Source organism: Cryptomeria japonica, chromosome 8, assembly GCF_030272615.1.
Source record: "Cryptomeria japonica chromosome 8, Sugi_1.0, whole genome shotgun sequence".
Classification (NCBI taxonomy): Eukaryota; Viridiplantae; Streptophyta; class Pinopsida; order Cupressales; family Cupressaceae; genus Cryptomeria; species Cryptomeria japonica.
Genome location: NC_081412.1, coordinates 172,164,392 through 172,187,191, shown reverse-complemented (window position 1 = coordinate 172,187,191; position 22,800 = coordinate 172,164,392).

The following is a 22,800-nucleotide window of genomic DNA, read 5'->3' as shown; positions in this document are numbered from 1 at the left end:
TGATGATAAGCTATGAATCACCATAGACATGTAATTCTTTGACATTCCATTCAATGGCCAATTTAAGCCCAATAGTCAATGCTTCATATTCTACAATATTGTTGGTGCATGGAAACCGTAGTCTATATGATTTCGGAATTGTGTGTCCCTGAGCTGTGATGAAATAGATTCCTACACTTGATCCATATTGTGTGATTGTGTGTAAGAACCATCAAAGTACAATTCCCAAAATTTTGTATTTACTGTCAAAATGTCCGCATCAGGAAATTCAATGTGCAAAGGCATGTTGTGTTGTAAAGGTGCTTCAGCCAATTGATCAGCAATGACCTATCCTTTGATAGATTTTTAGTCAACATACTCTATATCAAATTCACTCAGTATCATAACCCATTTCGCTAGTCTTCCTTTCAAGGTTTACTTGCTCAACAAATACTTTAGTGGATCTATCTTTGCTATTAGTTTCAAGGAATGAGTCAACATATAGTGTCGCAGCTTCTGAGTTGCAAACACAACTACTAGACATGTCTTCTCTATTGAGGAATAATTCAGTTCATAACCGACAAGTGTTCTACTGATGTAATACACTGCTCTTTCTTTTCCTTCTTCATCATGTTGAGCTAGGAGAGCTCCTAATGATACATTTGTCGCTGAGATATAGAGAAAAAATGGTTTCCCTTTGGTTGGTGATACCAGTACTGAAGGATTCATAAGATATTCTTTTATTTGCAAAAAATCTTCTTCACATTTTTTATCCCATTTGAATGAAATATTCTTATGTAGAAGATGGGTGAATGGACACCATCTATCTGCTAATTGAGAGACAAATCTCTTGATTGATTGCAATCTTCCTTGTAAAGATCTCAATTGACTTATGTTCCTAGGTGACTCCATTTCCATGACGGCTCTGACCTTTTCAGGATCTACTTCAATTCCGCAAGCTGATATAATGTACCCAAGGAGTTTTCTAGAGGTTACTCCAAATGCACATTTCTTTGGATTTCATCTCAACTGATATCTTTCTAGCCTGTCAAAAATATTACTTAAGATATTCAAATGTTCTTGTCTTGTATGATATTTTGCAAGTATATCATCTACATAATCTTCCATAAATGTATGTATCATATCATGGAAAATTATCGTCATAGCCCTTTGATAAGTGGCTCCTGCATTCTTAAGCCCAAATGGCATAACATTCCAACAATAAGTTCCCCATGCATAGGTGAACGTTGTCTTTTCTTGATCTTCAAGTGCAATTCTTATTTGATTATATCCCGAAAAGCCATCCATTAATGAAAACATCTCATGTCCTGCTGATAAGTCCATAATTATATCAATGTTTGTTAGTGGGAAATTGTCTTTGAGACATGCTTTATTCAGATCTCTGAAATCTGTATAGACTCTTATTCTCTTATCTGGCTTTGACACTGGTATAATACTTGAAACCCATTCTGGATAAGCAATGAGTCTTATGAAACCCACATCTAATAGTTTCTTCAGCTCGGTTTTTACAAGAAGAGCAATGTGTGGATGCATCTTTCTTAGCTTTTGCTTAACTGGTTTTGCTTTTGAATCGACATTAAGATGATGCATGATAAGATCTAGATTAAGTCCTGGCATGTCTGCATAGGACGAGGCAAATTTATTTGTCTTTGTTTAAAGAATTCCATGTATTTTTTTCTCTCTTCATCTGATAATGAGGCAACATAATGAAGTATCTTAGTATCCTTTGATGTACCAATGTTTATTGCTTATGTTGGTTCTATTAGGATAGCAGATCTCTCCTGAAAATATGTAGGAAGAATATTAAACTTTCCATCTTCTGGTGCCTCAAAGAGGTTTTCACCATTAGATACGTCCTTTATTTTCCATTCTGATTGATCTAGTGTTGCTATGAAATGGTTTTCAACAGTAGATCTCTTTCCTTGTTTTATTTCAATTTTGTGACTGGAAAGTTTGGCATTCTCTTGACTACAAGAAACGTTACTTGATTCTGCAATGGAAGATATCTTAGTTGTTATGGGTTTGATAGCATTAAGATACACGGCTAAGTCATGATCATTGGAAAATACATTTAATTCAGGGTTTTCTAAATTATCCCAATCAATTAGTTCAGGATGAGGAAGGGGTAAGTCATAATCATTATCATCATTAGGTGCTTCAGAGTTCATGACATAATGATCATAATTTGGCATAGAGTAGGTAATGTCATAGATCGAATGATTTTGAGAATTGTCTCTCCCAAGTGTCTTCCAATCAGTTCTAACAAAATCAATATTAGTATTTTGTAGCTCACACTCAAATGATTCTCCAGCTGACGTTTGTCCCTTAAACGAATGGATTATATCAACACATACATCTTTAATACTGCAAATTCCTTCTTGATTATCTTCAATGACTTCATTTGCATTTTGAAGTTGACATACTTGTGTACATGATAAAGGGGATTATTTTGCTGGATTTTGTCTTCTTTCAAACTCAACTTCTTCTGGACTAATAGTCAATCCTACTTGACTATTTCTTAATTCTTCTATGTTTCTGCCACATCTTGATACATCTTGTTCCTTATTTGATAAAAATCTTATATTTATAGATGCTTGATCTATCTCTGTTTGTACTTCTTATGGCATTATTTCTTTGTCTTTGTCATCCTCTTTCTTTTGTTGTCTTGTATATGCCTCTTTTCTTTGGATTCTGAGTTCTTTTCATCTTCTTTCTAACTCCATCTTTTTTTTTGTAATAGACAAGTCTTCCTTTGTAATAGTTGTTTGTTCTTCATTGTTTTCTTTACTTGATGTACTAGATAAGACATCTGGACCCCATTCATACTCATTTGAATCTATCTCTGAACCATGGTCTAGGACTACCCCACTATACCATAAAGGAATGATGTATGGTGTAAAAAGTTCCCTGATTTCTGCCATCTCTATATTCACTACTTCTGGAATATCTTGTTCAGATTCTGCATTTGCTTGTATTTCTTGAACTTGTTGACAAGATTCTTCTTTTCCTTTAATGGTAATCTCTTCTTGTTTCTTTTCATGTTCTTCTTGTTTCTTTTGTTTATTGGTTACAATTTCTACTGCTTGATGTAGCTTTTCTTGCCAATTTGCTTCTTTAGAGACTGATTTCTTTCTCCACTTTGATTGTTGATAATTATGGTGCTTTTGATTTGACTTTAGATATCCATGTCCTAACTTATCTTCTTTAGCTTGCGAGTGGGGACAAATTGGTTCTTAAATACCTTGATGTCGTTTACCAATTGGTCCTTTTCCTTTATATCCTATTTTTTTCATGATTTTATAACCATTTCCATATTTTTCTATGGGAATATTGACTTCTGCAGCTGTTGCTATAGTTTCATTTTCATCTTTGTACAACCAACCAAGAATGTCCTTATCTTCAGTTTCTTCTTCAAGGGTTCCAACTCTAACAAATGCTCCATTAAACATATCTTTTTATTTCTCTGAGGTATTTGATTGGATAGTTGTAGGCTTTCCATATCATTTAGGGGAAAGTGGAAAATTATGCAAAGAATATTTTCCCATTCCTTCATCATTTAATTTGAGCTTTTTCTCAAAGGTTTCCCATAACTTTTCTTGAATTTATTTGGTAGGATATACCAATTCTCTATTATGTGGAACTCTTGTATCTTGTGTTGGTTTCAAATTATTGCAATATTGACTAGAGTTTGCAATTATAGTGATCTCTTGCCCTTCATGAGGAAATTTTACACATTGATGATACGTAGAAGGAACTGCTTGCATATTGTGAATCCATGGCCTTCCCAGAAGAATGTTGTAATAGAGGTTCAAATCTAAAACCTGTCATAATGTATTCCTTCCCACATGTCCTATTTTTATTTGTAACACCACAGTTCCTTTAGAAGAATTTTTGGCTTCATCATTGTAATAACCCACCAAAATTGATCCAACAAAAATTGAGTATATTTCTTCTTTTTTTTTTTTATTATTATGTTTTATTCAATTGCATACTCTGGGCATCCATCCAATTAGGATTAGGCATTCATCCATTCGGGATGAGCTTCTATCCAATACGGGATAGGCATCTACCCATACGAGGTAGGCATCCATCCAAACGGGATAGGAGATGCTCTGGCCAGAGACTTAGACTCTTCGGGACCATTCGGGTCCTGAGCCACTCACTAAGTACTACATTCTTCTAACAAGAATGCACCGAGGTTGCCGTCCTTAGGAGTAATTTAAAAATAACACAAGCTTGAATTCCGCCTCGGAATTTGGCTTAAAGCCTCGGGAAGTCAAGCAAATCCATACGGGATTCCTTCCGAGTATGCATTGAATTAAATTGATTATCTTATTTTTCATTTAGGATTCTTACTCAACCAAACCTAGACCCCACCCACGAACGCCTGAGTACGAGGGACAACTCCGTCCCAAGACTGCCTACATACCCGCTTCGGCACGGGATCAAGGCGTAAAGTATGTAGTTCTATTTTCTAATCTATGGTTTGATGTAAACTGATTTTGTGGGTACGCAACCCTTTCTAGGGTCAGTGTCCCAGACAGTTTCTCTGCGGTTACTACCCACGATGGTAGCACTTAAGCGAAGGCTCAAGATGGCCTATTGCTTGTGGCCTAAAAGAAAATAACTAGATCCTAATACTTATCATGAACGTCACCCAATTGCAAAACGCCAATATCCCTTCGAGATGAATTAAATAAATAAAGAAAGTAAATTTCATGAGGGTATTTAACTTGACCATCCTAAAAAGGGGGTTTACTATGGTGTATCTCAACGGATGTGAAATTCATTTAAAAGTTATCTTATTAAATTATCGATCCAAGAGGGATTACCCGCCCCTTGGATTTTTAACCTCCAAATGTCCCTTATTACTCCCCGACGATTTATAGGGACGATGCCACAGACGTCATTAATGCAGCTTTATTAGGCGTTAAGTGCAGTAGTTCAACACGACGGCATTACCCGTAAGCGTGACCCAGAGGCACCATATATACCGAACGCTGCTAGTTTTGGTTTCCCAACTTCCTTTGTTTAGTTTTCTAACTACGAATAACAAAATGAAATCGTAATTAATTGAAGTAACTACTTGAAGTGTAATTTGCATAACAAATGAAACTTGCATAATAGTAATTGCATGAAAGATATAATTATTCTATAAATAATTCGCATGCTATGAACCATTAATGAAAGCAATTAATCTATGATGTAAGAAGACTTAACGAGTTCAAAATAACGATTAATTTTTGAGTATTTGTATTGTAAGTTAATCTCTAAAGACCAATCAAGTGTCCCAATGATTCTTAATGGGCTGAGTAACCTAATTTTAAAAGAATATAGTCTACAATTTAAAACTTACTAAGGCAATTTAATTATGAACTTGCTACATATTAGCCCAATTTTTTTTTCTAAGTTGAAATACGATATCTTAAGGCTTACACAAAAAAAAGACTTCATTATTTCCTAAATGCCATTTCTATCAAAAAAAATAAAAAAAAAATTTAATTAAATAACAAGGAGTATTAATTTACATATAAAAAAAAATTCCAATTTAAAATGTCAAATTACAAAATTGAAAAGGGAAGAGAAACTTTTTTAAATTAAATACATATTTTACTTGGTAGTGATAGGGTGCGGGGTGGGGACCACGGGTCCCATCACCCCTGTGGCCCTGCATGCGCAGGTCCGCAGAGGTAAGGGGACCCGCGGGCCCCTCCGTACTCTGCAACGGTTACAACGTAACCATTCATGCACATTTGCCGACGTCCAATTAGTGTGAAAACACCATGCGTGACGGGGTTTTGGGAGATTTTTCTAACGTTCGATATGATTTCTTTCTTTTTGGTTATTTATTTATATATATATATATATATATATATATATATATATATATATATATATATATATGTAAATATATATATATGTTATAATATTATTATTATCATTTTTCTTATACAGGAGTATTATAATTTTTTTTTAAAGATTACTCAGAGCAGGGTAAATAATGGGCAAATAACAATGTTGCAGATTAATTTCAGGGACAAAATGAAGCAGTAACCAGAGGGGTTCTTCTTCTCTTTTTTTTTTTTTTTCCATTTCTTTTGTTTTCTACACAGGGAGATTCATTCACAGATAAAGAGATAGTTTATTTCTTTTTCATTCCTTTTGTTTTTTTTTTCACACAGGGAGATTCTTTCACAGAGAAAGGGATAGTTTATTTCTTTTTCTTTCATTTCTTTTGTTTCCTACACAGGGAGATCTATTCACAGGGAAAGAAGTAAATTTGTTTGTACACACAGGGAGATTCTTTCACAAAGAAAGGGAGAATTGTTTGTTTATATGCACAGGGAAAATCTTTCACAAAGGGGAAATGTTAAACGTATTTTACAGAGGATTTAGAAAACCAGAAGATGAGAAATCTTAGAGAGATTGATTACAGCAAGATCCTTTCAAGTATACATTTTGGACTTTAAATCAATAACCAGAAAAAAAAAGAATACATTTCAGACTTTTTAAATCAAATAACCAGAGAAAGATTCAAATCTAAAACTTAATAAGATATTCCAAAGATTTAATCTGGATGAGTCTAATTCTTATCAAAATTTTGAAATGAATGGATCTAATTTTTATCAAAATAATCTGAAAACAATAATCTAATTTTCATCAAATGACTCTATTCTACTTCTTCCAAAACTGAAACTAATTTCTTATCAAGAATTTAAAACAAATGAATCTCATTCTCCTCAATAAAATGAACAATTTAATCTACTTTTTATCAAATATTTTACTCCACTAAATTTTTTTTATTATCAAGAATCTAAAACAATGAATCAAATTTAATCTACTTTTTATCAAACATTTTAATCTACTTCTTATCAAAATCTGAAAACTAATTTCTTATCAAAACACAAATGAATTTCATTTTCATAAAATAATTTAATCTAATCTAATCTACAACAAGAATAAGATGCACAAAACTAAGCTTGAAGGAACCTGGGTGCTTGCAAAATGGTGTAGAGTCTTCCTTGATCCTCCAAATTGAAGAGAAGTCCTCCCAACGAAATCTTAGCTGAAAATGAAAATTGACTACAAAGGAGAATTTAACTTGCAGAATTTCTTATGGAATAGCCAACACTTATTTTGAAACTTGTACCTCTTTTATAAAAGAATTTTCAATTTCCCACTACCTAATTATTAATTGAAAAAAAAAGAGATTCTCTCCCAATTTGGCCTCCATGCAAATTGATTAGGCTTAGTGGGAGGAGTTACATGCAAGGTGGTGGAGAAGCCTCTAGAAGCTTCTTATTCCTCCTACAACATGTCCCTAAATTTGGGTGAGGGAAATTAAATAACTAATTAAAATATATATGCATTTTCCATGTGTGTGTGTGGTTTATTATTTTTATTCCCTTACAATATTCATTCAATAGTTTATCCAAGGAAATATAATAGAGTTTTGTGTTTTGTATTTAAATCAAAAAGGTGATAAAGGAGGGTTGTGACATCCTCCCCCCCTTAATCTGTGCATCGTCCCGATGCACTTATTAAATGCATTCAAAAGAGTTTATAGTTCTTGTTCAAAACAAAAAAGGAAATAGCTGTTGCATCTCCTTAGTATCCTCCCACGTGGCATTCTTTTCGTCATACTGGTCCCATTGCACTTTGCACTGATCAACCTCTCTGTTGCGCAACTGGCACTCGCGCCTCTCCAAGATTCTGAATGGCTCTATCATTATTCCCCCCATTTCTTGGACCTGCAAAGCATCCCAATTCAAAATGTGTTTCTCATCAGGTACATACTTCTTAAGAAGAGATACATGGAAGACATCATGGATTCGGCTCAATTGGGGAGGTAAGGCCAACCGATAAGCAACTGGATTAATTCTTCCCAATATTTCAAAAGGTCCGACATAACGAGGTGCAAGCTTAGTCTTTTTCCCAAATCTTATGGAACTCTTGTGTGGCCTAACCCTTAGGAAGACTTTCTCTCCTACCTCAAACTCCCTTGGTGTTCTGTTTTTATCTGCATAACTTTTCTGCCTATCCGAGGCTTCCTTCAATCTTTGCCTAATTTCCTTAGTTTTCCTTTCCATTTCTTTCAACATATCTGGCCCAATAATCACTCTATCTTCAAGACTATCCCAACTCAAAGGTGTTCGACATGGTCTACCATACAAAGCTTCAAAAGGTGCCATTCCCAAAGATGTTTGATATGTATTATTGTAGGCAAACTCTACCAAAGGTAGGTACTCTTCCCATTTTCTCTGTTGGTCCATGCAGTACATGCAAAGCAGGTCTTCCATAATCTGATTTGTCCTTTCTGTCTGACCGTCGGTTTCCGGATGGTATGCGGTGCTAAAATTTAGTTGAGTTCCTAGAGCTGATTGAAGAGTGGTCCAAAACCTGGAAGTGAATCTTGCATCTCTGTCTGATATGATTTTCTCTGGTATTCCATGCAACCTAACTATCTCCTTAACGAAGCGTCTAGCCAAGGTGGGTGCATCATCCGTCAGATTTCCTGGTATAAAGTGTGCCACCTTAGTGAGTTTGTCAATTACCACCATTATTGCATCATGCCTAGAAGGTGACATGGGTAACCCTTGTACAAAATCCATGCTAATAACTTGCCACTTATGTTGAGGTACATCGTGCAATTGTAACAATCCAGCTGGGTGTCTATGTTCTGCCTTTACTCTTTGACACTCCAAACATTTAGCTACATACTTGACAATATCGCTCTTCAGCCCTTGCCAAAAGTATAGTTTCTTTAGGTCTGCATAAAGTTTGTTAACTCCTGGGTGGCCTGAATAAGGGGCATTGTGAGCCTCCAATAAGACTACTTCCCTTAAATTCCCTGAATTAGGAACATAGATTCTGTTATTGTATCTAAGCAACCCATCTTCATCTAATGTATACCCTTCGACCTTAGGATCAGTCGGGTTGTGTCTTATAGTTAATTTGACTTGCTCATACCATGGGTCATGTCCTTGTTCATCCATTACTTGCCTTTTGAAAGAGGTTTTGAAGGTTGCTATAGTCAACAAGTGTCTCCTCCTACTTAAGGCATCTGCCACCCTATTTTCTTTTCCCTTAATATATTCAATCTCAAAGTCATATTCACTTAGAAACTCTAACCACCTTCTTTGTCTGGCATTTAAGTGAGGTTGGGTAAAGATGTATTTTAGTCCTTGGTTGTCCGACTTAAGCTCAAAGGGCTTCCCTAGTAAGAAGTGTCTCCACTTTTGCAGGGCATGCACAATTGCTGCCAACTCTAAGTCGTGGGGTGCATAATTGACTTCATGAGTCTTTAGCTTCCTAGATTCGTAAGCCACTACCCCTTCATCTTGGACAAGTACTCCTCCTAACCCTTCAATAGAAGCATCTGTTACAACTGTGAAGTGTCCATTTGGGTCTGGTACCTTTAGAATGGGTGCTGAAGTTAGTTTTCCCTTCAAGATTTGAAATGCCTTATCACTTTGCTCGGTCCATACAAACCTTTTGCCCTTTCTTTGCAACGAGGTGATGGGGTTTGCTATCTTAGAGAATCCTTCCACAAACCTCCTATAGTAACCTGCTAGCCCCATAAAGCTTCTTACCTCTGAAACATTCTTAGGGATTGGCCATTCTACTATCGCCTTTATTTTATCTGGGTCGACTGCTATTCCTTCCTTTGATATTATATGCCCAAGATAGTGAATCTTTTCCTCAAAGAAGGCACATTTGGACAATTTTCCATATAACTTATGTTCTCTCAATCTTTGCAAAACAATTTGTAGGTGCGCTAAATGTTCCTCTTCATTTCTAGAGTAAATCAATATGTCATCCAAAAATACCAAAACAAACTTATCCAAGTAGTCATGGAATACACTATTCATCAGGTTCATGAATGCAGCTGGGGCATTAGTTACTCCAAAAGGAACTACTATGAATTCATAATGTCCATATCTCGTCCTGAAAGCTGTCCTTGGAATGTCTTCTTCCTTAATTCTGAGTTGATGATACCCTGACCGAAGATCTATCTTTGAGAAAACTGCCGCTCCTTTCATTTGGTCAAAAAGGTCCTCTATGCGAGGTAAGGGATACCTATTCTTTATGGTGACTTTGTTCAACATCCTATAGTCGATGCATAGCCTTAAGGTTCCATCCTTCTTCTTAACAAATAAAACTGGCGCTCCCCATGGTGATACACTTGGCCTTATTAATCCCTTAGCTAAGAGTTCCTCTAATTGCATTTTGAGCTCTCATAATTCGATTGTGTTCATCCAGTAAGGTGCCTTTGATACTGGTTCAGCTCCTGGGAGTACTTCGATAGAAAAGTCAAACTTTCTCTTAGGGGGTAAACCGGGTAGTTCTTCTGGAAAAACATCCTTAAACTCCTTTAAGAAAGGGGTATTTTCAAATGTTGGTGTATTTTCCTCCTTTCCTTCATCAATTTCAACCATAAAGATTTGTCCTCCTCTTCTCCTTTCCTTCTTTAATTGCATTGCTGAGATAGTTTCTATATTAATGGGTTTAAACTTTCCTTGGATTTTGACCCTTTTCCCCCCATCATCCAAACATTTAACAACTTTGCTATAACAATCTACATTAGCTTGATGGTTTGCTAACCAACTCATTCCCATAATTACATCATATAATCCTAAGGGTGCCACATAGAGATCTACCCTTGTTTCGAACTCAGGGAATTGTACCCTTGCCCTTAGTAAACACTTAGTTACTTCTCTAGTTGCCTTATCCCCATATTGAACCGTCCATGATGACTCCATTTGATTAACTTTTAATGCATATTTGTTCACTAATTCAGGTGAGATGAAACATTCAGATGATCCAGTGTCAATTAGAATTGATATTGGTTGTTCAAATAGTGTACCTGTAGTTTCCACGAGAACATTCTGGTATCTTCTTCTTTGGTTCCTAACTGCTGCATGAATCCTCTGTTGGGGCCCTTGTTGGGGTTGATTGGCTCTAATTTGTCCTTGCATCCTGGGGCAATCTCTAGCAAAATGATTCTCCCCGCACATAAAGCATCTGCCTGGAGGACCTCTCCTACCTTGATTTCTAGGGGGATCGTTCCTTGTTTCATTTCCCCTGGGTGGATAAGTTATCCTGTTCTGCTGGTCATTTCTGTTATAGTTGCCCCTGTTATCATTGCCCCTGTTATTATTGCCCCTGTTATTATCATTTCCATTCCTCTGATATTGGTTAGGCGGTGGTCTCCTTTTGGAAGAGTTATTCCTTTGACCCTTGTTGAAATTAGTGTTTCCATTGAATTCTTGCTTCCTTTTAAATGAGTGGCTCCCATTATAGTTCCGTCCTGCTAGTGTTTGAATCTTCCTCTCTTGCCTTAGGGACTTTTCAAGTACTTCATTCATATTTCTGGGTCCATGCATATCAACCTCTGCCCCTATGTTGGTATTCAGCCCCAAAATGAATTTCCTTGCTTGGCCTTCTTCATCCTTTTGGTACATAGGCACATATTTAAGCAACTTGGCAAACTTATCCCAATATTGTTGAACGGATAGGGACCCTTGACATAGATTATGGAATTCTGTCACTTTCTCATCAAAGAACAATTGAGGGAGCCACCTATCTCGAAAATGGTGAACAAATTGATCCCATGTGATCGTATCCCTGTTATACCCATTTTGTTCCTTGGTGTTGGTCCACCAACTAGCCGCCTCCCCTGTGAGTTGATAGGAGCCCCATAAGGCCTTGGTTGTTTCGCTAAAATCTCTTAGCTCAAAATATTTTTCCATTTCATTTAGCCAATTCTCAGCCCCTTCACCAATCTGCCTCCCATCGAACTTAGGAGGGGTGATTTTCTTCAAATCCTTGGAGAGTTCCAATATGTTATTTTCCTTCCCATTACCCATCACATTTCCTTGATTGCTACCAGGGTTTCCATTCTTGGTACCACTTCTATTCTCATAGTCATTCTGCCTTTCCCTAAGGTCCTGCAGTGATTGTTCCAGGAAGTTGATTTTATCTCTTTGTTCGGTTAGAAGGTCGATTATAGCTTGGACCCCATCTCCGTTATTCCCTAGGTTGTGTCGAACCTCTTCATGATCTTCCTCATGGTTCCCTTCATGGTTTTCCTCATGGTTTTCCTCCCTTTGACTACTGGTACGTCTTCCGTTACCCCTTCCTCTTCCTCTTCCTCTTCCTCTTCCTCTTCCTCTTGCCATTCTAGGTTTTACCTGAAAGTTTAAATTATATAGTTAGTTTTTTTTTTTTTTGTGCAGAATAAAATTTAATTTCTATTATTGTAAAACATTCCCTTAGTTGAATAAATTGAAGTGAGCACAAGGCCTAGATTTGAACCTTTGCTCTGATACCACATGTAATAACCCACCAAAATTGATCCAACAAAAATTGAGTATATTTCTTTTTTTTAAAATTTTTTTATTATGTTTTATTCAATTGCATACTCTGGGCATCCATCCAATTAGGATTAGGCATTCATCCATTCGGGATGAGCTTCTATCCAATACGGGATAGGCATCTACCCATACGGGGTAGGCATCCATCCAAACGGGATAGGAGATGCTCTGGCCAGAGACTTAGACTCTTCGGGACCATTCGGGTCCTGAGCCACTCACTAAGTACTACATTCTTCTAACAAGAATGCACCGAGGCCGCCGTCCTTAGGAGTAATTTAAAAATAACACAAGCTTGAATTCCACCTCGGAATTTGGCTTAAAGCCTCGAGAAGTCAAGTGAATCCATACGGGATTCCTGCCGAGTATGCATTGAATTAAATTGATTATCTTATTTTTCATTTAGGATTCTTACTCAACCAAACCTAGACCCCACCCACGAACGCCTGAGTACGAGGGACAACTCCATCCCAAGACTGCCTACATACCCGCTTCGGCACGGGATCAAGGCGTAAAGTATGTAGTTCTATTTTCTAATCTATGGTTTGATGTAAACTGATTTTGTGGGTACGCAACCCTTTCTAGGGTCAGTGTCCCAGACAGTTTCTCTGCGGTTGCTACCCACGATGGTAGCACTTAAGCGAAGGCTCAAGATGGCCTATTGCTTGTGGCCTAAAAGAAAATAACTAGATCCTAATACTTATCATGAACGTCACCCAATTGCAAAACGCCAATATCCCTTCGAGATGAATTAAATAAATAAAGAAAGTAAATTTCATGAGGGTATTTAACTTGACCATCCTAAAAAGGGGGTTTACTATGGTGTATCTCAACGGATGTGAAATTCATTTAAAAGTTATCTTATTAAATTATCGATCCAAGAGGGATTACCCACCCCTTGGATTTTTAACCTCCAAATGTCCCTTATTACTCCCCGACGATTTATAGGGACGATGCCACAGACGTCGTTAATGCAGCTTTATTAGGCGTTAAGTGCAGTAGTTCAACACGACGGCATTACCCGTAAGCGTGACCCAGAGGCACCATATATACCGAATGCTGCTAGTTTTGGTTTCCCAACTTCCTTTGTTTAGTTTTCTAACTACGAATAACAAAATGAAATCGTAATTAATTGAAGTAACTACTTGAAGTGTAATTTGCATAACAAATGAAACTTGCATAATAGTAATTGCATGAAAGATATAATTATTCTATAAATAATTCGCATGCTATGAACCATTAATGAAAGCAATTAATCTATGATGTAAGAAGACTTAACGAGTTCAAAATAACGATTAATTTTTGAGTATTTGTATTGTAAGTTAATCTCTAAAGACCAATCAAGTGTCCCAACGATTCTTAATGGGCTGAGTAACCTAATTTTAAAAGAATATAGTCTACAATTTAAAACTTACTAAGGCAATTTAATTATGAACTTGCTACATATTAGCCCAATTATTTTTTTCTAAGTCGAAATACGATATCTTAAGGCTTACACAAAAAAAAGACTTCATTATTTCCTAAATGCCATTTCTATCAAAAAAAATAATAAAAAAATTTAATTAAATAACAAGGAGTATTAATTTACATATAAAAAAAAATTCCAATTTAAAATGTCAAATTACAAAATTGAAAAGGGAAGAGAAACTTTTTTAAATTAAATACATATTTTACTTGGTAGTGATAGGGTGCGGGGTGGGGACCACGGGTCCCATCACCCTTGCGGCCCTGCATGCGCAGGTCCGCAGAGGTGAGGGGACCCGCGGGCCCCTCCGTACTCTGCGACGGTTACAACATAACCGTTCATGCACATTTGCCGACATCCAATTAGTGCGAAAACGCCATGCGTTACGGGGTTTTGGGAGATTTTTCTAACGTTCGATATGATTTCTTTCTTTTTGGTTATATATATATATATATATATATATATATATATATATATATATCTGTGTGTGTGTGTGTGTGTGTGTGTGTGTGTGTGTGTGTGTGTGTGTGTGTGTGTGTGTGTGTGTGTGTTATAATATTATTATTATCATTTTTCTTATACAGGAGTATTATAATTTTTTTTTAAAGATTACTCAGAGCAGGGTAAATAATGGGCAAATAACAATGTTGCAGATTAATTTCAGGGACAAAATGAAGCAGTAACCGGAGGGGTTCTTCTTCTCTTTTTCTTTTTTTTTCCATTTCTTTTGTTTTCTACACAGGGAGATTCATTCACAGATAAAGAGATAGTTTATTTCTTTTTCATTCCTTTTGTTTTTTTTTTCACACAGGGAGATTCTTTCACAGAGAAAGGGATAGTTTATTTCTTTTTCTTTCATTTCTTTTGTTTCCTACACAGGGAGATCTATTCACAGGGAAATAAGTAAATTTGTTTGTACACACAGGGAGATTCTTTCACAGAGAAAGGGAGAATTGTTTGTTTATATGCACAGGGAAAATCTTTCACAAAGGGGAAATGTTAAACGTATTTTACAGAGGATTTAGAAAACCAGAAGATGAGAAATCTTAGAGAGATTGATTACAGCAAGATCCTTTCAAGTATACATTTTGGACTTTAAATCAATAACCAGAAAAAAAAAGAATACATTTCAGACTTTTTAAATCAAATAACCAGAGAAAGATTCAAATCTAAAACTTAATAAGATATTCCAAAGATTTAATCTGGATGAGTCTAATTCTTATCAAAATTTTGAAATGAATGGATCTAATTTTTATCAAAAATAATCTGAAAACAATAATCTAATTTTCATCAAATGACTCTATTCTACTTCTTCCAAAACTGAAACTAATTTCTTATCAAGAATTTAAAACAAATGAATCTCATTCTCCTCAATAAAATGAACAATTTAATCTACTTTTTATCAAATATTTTACTCCACTAAATTTTTTTTTTATCAAGAATCTGAAACAATGAATCAAATTTAATCTACTTTTTATCAAACATTTTAATCTACTTCTTATTAAAATCTGAAAACTAATTTCTTATCAAAACACAAATGAATTTCATTTTCATAAAATAATTTAATCTAATCTAATCTACAACAAGAATAAGATGCACAAAACTAAGCTTGAAGGAACCTGGGTGCTTGCAAAATGGTGTAGAGTCTTCCTTGGTCCTCCAAATTGAAGAGAAGTCCTCCCAACGAAATCTTAGCTGAAAATGAAAATTGACTACAAAGGAGAATTTAACTTGCAGAATTTCTTATGGAATAGCCAACACTTATTTTGAAACTTGTACCTCTTTTATAAAAGAATTTTCAATTTCCCACTACCTAATTATTAATTGAAAAAAAAAGAGATTCTCTCCCAATTTGGCCTCCATGCAAATTGATTAGGCTTAGTGGGAGGAGTTACATGCAAGGTGGTGGAGAAGCCTCTAGAAGCTTCTTATTCCTCCTACAACATGTGCCTAAATTTGGGTGAGGGAAATTAAATAACTAATTAAAATATATATGCATTTTCCATGTGTGTGTGTGGTTTATTATTTTTATTCCCTTACAATATTCATTCAATAGTTTATCCAAGGAAATATAATAGAGTTTTGTGTTTTGTATTTAAATCAAAAAGGTGATAAAGGAGGGTTGTGACAATCATAAGCTTTAATTGTTATTTTCTTCTTTGGATCCACTGCATTTTTTGAATATCCCAAAGCTTTTATCAAACTTAATGTACAAATATTTAAGTCGGCTCCACCATCTATGAGTACGTGTTTGACATGTGTTTTATTAATGGTGAATTCAACATGTAAGGGAGAATTGTGAGGATGTTGTAAGGACGCGTCATCATTTTCAAAAAATGATAAGAAATGAGGGGCTATAAGGTCTCCCACCATGTTTTGGAACTGATCTATATCCAAGTCTTTTGAAACTGTTGTTTCCACTAAATCTTTTTCCAAAATTTCCTTATGCATAGGTGAAACTTTGAGAAGTTCCAAAATTGATATTTGAGCGGGTATTCTTTGTAATTGCTTTACTAAATTGTATTGTTGTGAAGTGGATGTTGGGTCTTTTGTTATACTTGGAAAGGTAACCTTTGCTTTGCTTCTCGTAATAACATTGATTGGCTCTGAAGGTGGATTATCTTTAACAATGATAACATTACCATATCATCATATGTATAAGTGTAGTTCACTTTGGCTTTTCCTTTGTCATCTTTTAATTGGGATGGTTCACCTTTGTCATAATTTAGAAGTGGAGTTTTGAAAGCTAGGTGTGATTCATTTGTCTTGTGGCTATCCACTGTGATAGTTCCATTATCGATTAAATCTTGGCTAAGGTGTTTCAATCTTTGACAATCGTTTGTTTGGTGTCCTTTATTCCGATGGTAATTACAAAAATGATTGTCAATCCACCAATTTGGCTTGACTTATGGTTCATAGCCTCTTGCTTCTAGTAACACAATCAGTTTGTTGGCAAGAAGAGTTTTTAAAGCTGATTCCAATGGTTCTCCAATGTTTGTGAATTTCCTCCGAGGATTGGAGAAGGACTTGGTTTTATTGTTTTCTTGATTGTTATTGTTTGGGATTTGACTTGATAGATTAAAAATTGGTTGTTGTTTCGTAGCACTATTGTCGTCATTTCCTCCATTGATGACATTCCTATTCTTTGACTAGAATTTGGGTTTGCCATTGTTGTTGTTGTTTTTGTTGTTGTTGTTGTTGTAAGAATTATTGTAAAGTTTTAGCTCTCCTTTCTTTACCATTGCATCTTCTATTTTCAGACCATTCTCAATCATCTTGGCGAAGGAGGGGGGACATTGCATTTTTAGTCGATAACTCATTTCACTGATAAGATTATCAATGAATATGTCCATCGTTTCTTGATTAGGCACATCTCTTGGATACCTATTAAACATGTGTTTCCATCACTGTAAGAAGATCATAAAAGATTCACCATTCTTTTGTTTAATATTGCATAAATCCAGCATTGTTATCTCATTCCTTACATTGTAGGAATGCTGTGAAATAAATTTATTCATGAGTTCTTCAAAAGATTTGATTCCGGATGGTAATCTTGAAATCCATTCCATTGATTGCCCATTTAAACTCCTACGAAAAATATGCATCAGGTAAGTTTCGTTGTGCGCAAATTCCATACTCATAGTACAAAACTCCCTAATGTGATCCTGAGGATCAGATTTTCCATCGTATTTGTCATATTTAGGGATCTCACAATGTTGTAGAAATGGTGCCATATTCAAATTTTATCGAAAGGATATGGGTAGATATCTTCTAATGAATACTTCTTGGAGATTGTTCCATTTTCCATATCTTGCATCTGTTGTTGTAGAGTTTGCATTTGTTGAGTAAGGTTTAACAATGGATTATCCATATAACTTCTCGTTATTTCTTTGTAAGTTCTTTTATCACTACGCTCTTTTCTTGTATCATCACGTTCTTTTCTTGTCTCTTCATGACTTTCTTTGTTTACATATTTGTTATTTGGATCATCTGTGTTTTGGGTGTTACTTGTCTTTGCATCTTGTTTTAATCTTTCTATGTTAAAGTCTTGTGGCAATTTAGCTCCAGATTTTGCCAACATCAAGAGATATTTCTCTTTTTGTTTTTCCAACAATTTTTCCATTAGCCTATCAATTTTGAAATATTTCTCAAGGTCTCTAATGGTATTATTGACTGTTTCTTCGTCAACAGCGATATACCCAAAAGTTTGGAATACAGGATTATCTTCTTCTTCCATTTGCTTTTGTTGTTTTCTAAGTTGTTCGTATTGAGCTCTAGTCCAAACTAGCATGTGATTATTTTCAAAAAAATTGAAATTTCCAAAGGACAAAGTCAATAAGTGATTATTGGTTTAGGACGATATGCTTTGTTGATTTTACCACTATTGTTTGTTCATTGTGATAAAGCATCTCTTTGTTGAAAATCACGTCCTTGCAAAATTTCTCTGTCAAACTCTGTCCCATAGCCACATAAATAGTGATGAAAACGGTGTAGGAATGTCCTATGTTTTAATAAGATCTTGCAATTGATATACAAGAATCTTATTCTTTTCTAAGTAGCTTTATAACTAGGTTTTTGTTTTCTTTAAGGCGATACTTAAAAGTCATATAAGCATCTGACAGTTTACGAGTTTGTTTGATTCCAATGTTGGTGCAATTCTAATTTTGATATGACCTAGGTTCAAAATAGGAAAGATATATCCAAGATAATGAACACAAGATGAATTGATCAAGCTTCGTGATAGAGGATTTGATATATCCTGATGAGAGACTTGATAATGATGTTGATGTTTTGCACTTAAGATGTTTGTATCAATAGCTTGTTGAATGTTTATGCTTATAGAAACCTTTCGGGAATAGCCTGTTGGATTAGTGACCCAGTTATTGAACTAGTTTGAAAATGTGTGATAGTTTAGAGACAAATCTACTCAACAAGTGTTTTGATATTGATGTTTTGAAACTTTAGTTTGATTTGGTGTTTAAATGTTGGAAAGCCTTTGTACTACCCTTTTAATCAATTTTTCCAGCAATTGGTTGGATTTTTGCTCACTCGTAGATGATAATTTTCTTCAATTTTTGACCATTTGGAGCATGTTATAGACATAGAAGACACAATGTTTAAGAAACAAAATGCATAAGCAAGTACAAATCTTATGGCAGGCTGAGGCAATAATTGTTGAATCTCACATGGGGTTTCCCCCAAGGCTACGCTATTCAAAGCGGATATTTAGATACTTGACCCCACTGGCTCCACCCTTGGCACTCACTTCTCCATGGCAACCAAGCACCATTTTCCATGAAAAATCCCCATGGAAAACTTTATATCTCTACTAAGAACCGTATGTGTGTGAGCCACTTCAGAGGTCCAACCTCCTGCACCAACAACTAGAAGGATTTTGGCAACTAGTAAAAGTGTTTTTTAGTAAATGCTTTTGGTCATGTGGCCATACATGCGGCACTTTCAGCTCTGTAAATACAGAAGGTTCTCAGCCTATAGAGGTTACACTCCATAGGGTTTATGGGGAAACATAGTGTCAGTATGAACTTATCAGCACATGTTGTTTGGGACTTTCGTCACAAACATGATTTATTTAGAGTGGATTGGAAGGACTCGGTATTAGCCCGTTTCCACTTTGGGTCGTTCCCCTCTCACTGCCCCCCTCAAGGCAGCTCAGGAAGGCGGGCCCTCTAAAGGTTATACATAAAAGAAAGTAGGTCTAGTTTTCTGATCACCGTATGATGGTGAGAGCATACTTACCTACTACTTCATCAAGCACGGAAAACACAAGTTTATTTTAACCTTTTAAAGTGTATGTGCAACTATTTTAAAGAAGTCACTCAAAATGCAAGCTCCATGTTGTCAATTTATCCCCTTAGTTAAACTAAATGAACAAGACATGATGTGTTACTTTCCAAAATAGAGCTCTTAATTAACTAAGTGAGGAAATGCATAAAATTTGCTTTAAACACAATCCTACACATGCGTGTCAGTAGTTTGAAAAATTTAAGCTCTTGGACATTCAGACCTGCAAGGAAATTCTGTCAGTTGCGCTATTCTAACAAATGCGCTATCATTCTAACAAATGCGCTATCTTTCACCTCAAAAGTGCTAATTTACAGGGCAAAAGCGCTAACTTGCACTACAAAAGTGCTACTCTATGGACTAAGAAGCAATAATTCTCTAACAAAAGCGTTAACCAAACTGATGAATGTGCTAACCTATAGGACAAAAATGCTAACCTAAAAGACAAAAGCGCTAACCTGAAGATTAAATGTGTGGGTTCTTGGACAAAAGCACTAACCTACATGACAGATGCGCTAACCTGAAGGACAAATGCGCTAACCTATCAAATAAAAGTGTTGTCAAAATTCACACATGCGTGAATCTGCATTACAAATGCGTTAAATTTGCTTTTGCGAGAATAAGACAAGATATTAGAAAGATGATTATTCTTCTATCCTATAGTCTCAAAATATTAAATGATTTCCTAAATCATTTAATTTCATTTCCAACTCACCTTCCATCTCCACTTCATCTTTCCTTTGCCAACTCTTTCATCATGTGGCTAAATTAATTCAACAAAATTAAAATAAATAAATCATTTATCAGCCGCTTATCTTCAACCTCCAAATTTAATGAAATATTGTGTACGTACACATATTTCATAACCTCCTTCTATATTCTCTTCAACATCCCTACATCTTAGGAAGGACTTGATTCCGCTTGTCCTCTCATGCCTAAATCTTCTCCAACCATCCCTAGATTCCCTCAGTCAGCAACCCAGTCAAGGTGAGATGAGTGACACTTGTCTTATCCTTCCCCCTTTCTCTCAACCTTCACCTTTTCTCACAGTCATCCAAATCTGCAGATCTAATCATGATCGTTGATCTAGGCCACATCATCTTATCCTCTAAAGGTCTATAAAATAAGGATTTTGAGTTGAGAGAGAGTTAGTCTTCAAGTTAGTCTTCAAGTGAGTTTTCAAAGCTAATCATTTGTAAAACTTATGCATCTGTGAGTTTTAATCTTGAAGCAAATAGCATAATCATTTAGCATAATAATTTAACATTGCATATCATAGTATCAGTTAACTATCAATTATCATTCCATTCTTCATATGCCATCTTGGAAGCTATCAGTTCTTGTCTGAGAGCACACCATCTACAACCAAGAACAATGGAGTTAGGACACAATGAGACATAAATCATGAAGGTAATAATAGTGTTTTTATTTTTATATCAATTTCATGTAGTTTCATTGGTTGAGTTTGAATTTCCTATAGCATTTCCTTTGTATTTTGTGTCGACTTGAATTTCATCCTCAGAATACTACCTGCAACAAGTTAGTTTCACAAAATGCAAAGGAAATGCTACAGGAAATCCAAACTCAACCAATGAAACTACATGAAATGATATAAAAATAAAAACACTATTATTACCTTCATGATTTATGTCTCATTGTGTCCTAACTCCACTGTTCCTGGTTGCAGAGGGTGTGCTCTCAGACAAGCACTGATAGCTTCCAAGATGGCATATGAAGAATGGACTGATAACTGATAGTTAACTGATACTATGATATGCAATGTTAAATGATTATGCTAAATGATTATACTATTTGCTTCAAGATTAAAACTCACGGATGCATAAGTTTTACAAATGATTAGCTTTGAAAACTCACTTGAAGACTAACTCTCTCTCAAATCAAACTCTTGATTTTATAGACCTTGAGAGGATAAGATGATGTGGCCTAGATCAACGGTCATGATCAGATCTGCAGATTTGGATGGTTGTGAGCAAAGGTGAAGGTTGAGAGAAAGGGGGAAGGAGAAGAAAAGTGTCACTCATCTCACCTTGACTGGGTTGCTGATTGAGGGAATCTAGGGATGGTTGGAGAAGATTTAGGCATGAGAGGACAAGTGGACTCAAGTCCTTCCTAAGATGTAGGGATGTTGGAGAGAATATAGAAGGAGGCTATGAAATATGTGTACGTACACAATATTTCATTAAATTTGGAGCTTGAAGATAAGTGGTTAATAAATGATTTATTTATTTTAATTTTGTTGAATTAATTTAGCCACATGATGAATGAGTTGGCAAAGGAAAGATGAAGTGGAGATGGAAGGTGAGTTGGAAATGAAATTAAATAATTTAGGAAATCATTTAATATTTTGAGACTATAGGATAGAAGAATAATAATTAGACATTAGATATTCAAATGATTGGAGGAGATAATTAAATATTAGATATTTAATTAATTGATCAGAAGAATAATGAAATATTGGATTTTTAATTAATTAGAGGAATAGGATAGATGAATTAATTAATAAAATATTTCAATTAAATTAATTAATAGAAAGACACGAAATGAATTAAATAAATTAATCTTTTCAAATTAACTATTTAATAGAAAAAAAATATTAAATAAATAGAAAATATTTATTTAATTGCTCATAGCCAATTTCTATGTGTATACAATGGTCATTCCTTTAGTGACCTAAAAAATATTGTAGCTAAAATTGAACCTTCAAATTGATCAAATGCATAGTGAACCCGACAAAAAAATGAAGTCCCTTGGTCTGATTGGAGTAGATGGTGGAGGAACTTGGATCTAGAAACTAGAGTGAAATATGCCAAACACAGGTGCTAGGCATTCTAGTCTGAAGATGATTGTGACTAACAAAAAGGGACATGAATGCAATCAAGAGATCTTGTAGGTTTGTTTCCTAAGAAATCCAACCCAAAATAGTTAGACATGAGTGCAAGGTGCCCTAATTTAGGTTTTTTGCCTATTCAAAAGTCTTCAGAACCTATGAGTCTTCTCTGCGTTTCTATACTAGTTTCATTGTTGGATTTGAAAATGGGCACATGAAAAAATAGGGAAGAAGGGTTGTGTTGTATAGGGGCTTGCCTAAGTCAAACCTTGTGTTGTTGTTTTCACCTTCACAACATCTATGATTGATGA